Source organism: Ictidomys tridecemlineatus, chromosome 4 (genome assembly GCF_052094955.1).
Source record: "Ictidomys tridecemlineatus isolate mIctTri1 chromosome 4, mIctTri1.hap1, whole genome shotgun sequence".
Classification (NCBI taxonomy): Eukaryota; Metazoa; Chordata; class Mammalia; order Rodentia; family Sciuridae; genus Ictidomys; species Ictidomys tridecemlineatus.
The window spans coordinates 198,308,072-198,310,548 of record NC_135480.1 but is presented as its reverse complement, the minus strand read 5'-3'; the positions used below and the strand labels follow the sequence as shown (position 1 = coordinate 198,310,548).

The window sequence follows — 2,477 nt, the reverse complement described above, 5'->3', positions numbered from 1 at the left end:
TCCATTCCAAGTTTTCTGAGGAATCTCCATATTGCTTTCCAGAATGGTTGCACTAATTTACAATCCTTATCAACATTTATTGTTACTTGTATTCTTCATAATTGCCATTCTGACTAAAGTGAGATAAAAATCTCAGTGTAGTTTTAATTTGCATTTCTATAATTGCTAGTGATGTTGAACATTTTTTCATATGTTTATTGATCAATAGTATTTAAGAAAAGTCATATTACTAATGTAATCTTTCATAAAAAATAGAAAATTCATGTATTCTTACATCATCAGTCATTCATCTCTCTTCATATTGATGAGGCAGCATATTTACAAGTATGACTCTTACACTTGACAGAAGTGAGGGTTATAAGAGAATGGCATGAACAAGAGATCTGCCTAAAGCTAAGAATTTGAGGACTATCATGGAGTGTCTATGAGCCTGTGTGTTTTGAAGACAGAGAGTTCTAGATGATGGGAAAAGAGCACAATCCCAGTAGGTGACAAAAAGGGGAGGACCATTGATATCCAGGAAATTTGGATCAAACCAGTGGTAAGAGCAATAATTGTATCAGTTGACCTTTGTGCTTAATAATCCTAAGATTCAGTACTTTAACCATTTGTTGGTATGATTCTATGAGATGGAAATTTAGCCTGGGCTGGGCTCAGCCAGAAGGTGTATCTGGTCTTGGCTAGGTTCAGCTGATCTCAACAAGGACTCATTCATGCCCCCACAGACACTGACCATGTCACCCAGAAGCTGGCTGTTAGCAGGGGCACCTTTGTTCTCCAAGTGCCCTCTCATCTCTGTGCAGCCTAGCATAGGCTGGCTTACCTGGTGGTCTCTGGTTCCAAGAGCAGCAGGAACACACTCTGCCTCACCTTGGAAATATTATAGCATCATTACTACAAAGCTAAAGTCACATTAAGTCACAAGATCTGCTCAGATTCAAGGGGTGAGGAAATAAATTCCACAGTGGAAAGGAAGGGATGCAAGGTACTGTGACCACTTTTGCAGTCTACTACAGCCACCTGCACAAATTTTCAAGGAAGTATCTCAAGAAGCATCTCTAGGAGAATTAAGAACATGAGTGGGTAAACATCACTTGGTAACTGTAACCCCTTTTCTATAGAATATCCTCAGAGCCAATTGCTTTTCTTTATTCCTCAGGCTATAGACAAGGGATTCAACATAGGTGTCACCACTGTATACATAACAGAAGCAATGACATCCTTCACTTGGGAATTGTTTGAGGAAGGAAAGAAATAAATAATTGCAAGGGTCCCATAGTACAAAAACACCAAGAAGAAGTGGACAGAACTTTGCAGATCTTCTAAATGGAGGGGACCCTTAGGACAGTGGCCCCAATGCAGACATAAGAGCCCAAAATAGCACTCAAAGGCAGGAGAGTTAACACTCCCCCCTCAGCGAGGATAACTAGCTCATTGAGGGAGTCATCTGAGCAGGTCAGCTTCAGGAGTTCAGTGAGTTCACAGAAGTAATGGGGGATGGTGTTGTCAGCACAGAAGGACAGGTGGCTCAGGAGGAGGGTATGCAAGAGGGCACGTACACAAGAGAAGAACCAGGACCCAGCTGCCAGTAAGACACACAGCTCCTTCCTCATGATGATGGCGTAGTGGAGGGGGTGGCAAATGGCCACATACCTGTCATAGGCCATCACTGCAAGGAGAAAATTGTCAACACACACACACAAAAAGAAAAAATACATCTGAGAAATGCATCCCTCATAGAGGATGGATAAGTGCTGAGTCTTCATATTCCTGAGCATCTTAGGAACAGTGACAGATGATAAAGAGACATCAGAAAAGGCCAAGTGGCTGAGGAAGAAGTACATGGGGGTGTGCAGGCGAGAGTCCAGCCTGATGAGCAGGATGGTAAGCAGGTTCCCCAGCACCGTGGTCAGGTACATGCCCAGGAACAGGGTGAAGACCATGCCCCACTGCTGTGGCCAGTTGGGGAGCCCCAGGAGGAGGAACTCGGACACACTGCTTTGGTTCATGGTGTTTTTCTCTTTCTTGGGGACAGAAGGAGAAAAGTGAGTAGGAATTGTGAGAGATGAGATGTGGTGGTCTTCCTCAACAGATGTGCATCATAGCCACATGCTGTTTTCTCTGGAGACTGCATTAAAATTCAGGAAAACTTCACACTTTGCTGTCTGACTCTCCAGTCGGCCTCATTCTGGAAACAGGTCATCAGATTTTCAATGCAAACAAGGTTTCCTTCAAGGGAGACAGTGTAAATTTATTCACTTACTCAACCACATCCCACACATTATTTTTGGAACTGGGAATCTCACAGAAAATTAGATTCCCTAAGTCTCTTCCCTCTTGTAGCCCACACATTATAAGCATTTTACAGACAACTGAGCAAGACGGATGGCTTCATGGCCAGGAGACTCGAGGTGGATCTCTAACTCAGCAGTCCCTCACCTGAGTGGCCTTGGCAGCTGTCTCAGTGTGGACCTACA

At 43.6% G+C, this 2,477-nt stretch overlaps 1 pseudogene; it reads right to left on the bottom strand.

Annotated features, from left to right (window-relative positions):
• Nucleotides 1-1,090: 1,090 nt before the first annotated feature.
• Nucleotides 1,091-2,093, bottom strand: LOC101976421 (olfactory receptor 1J4-like; annotated as a pseudogene).
• Nucleotides 2,094-2,477: the final 384 nt, after the last annotated feature.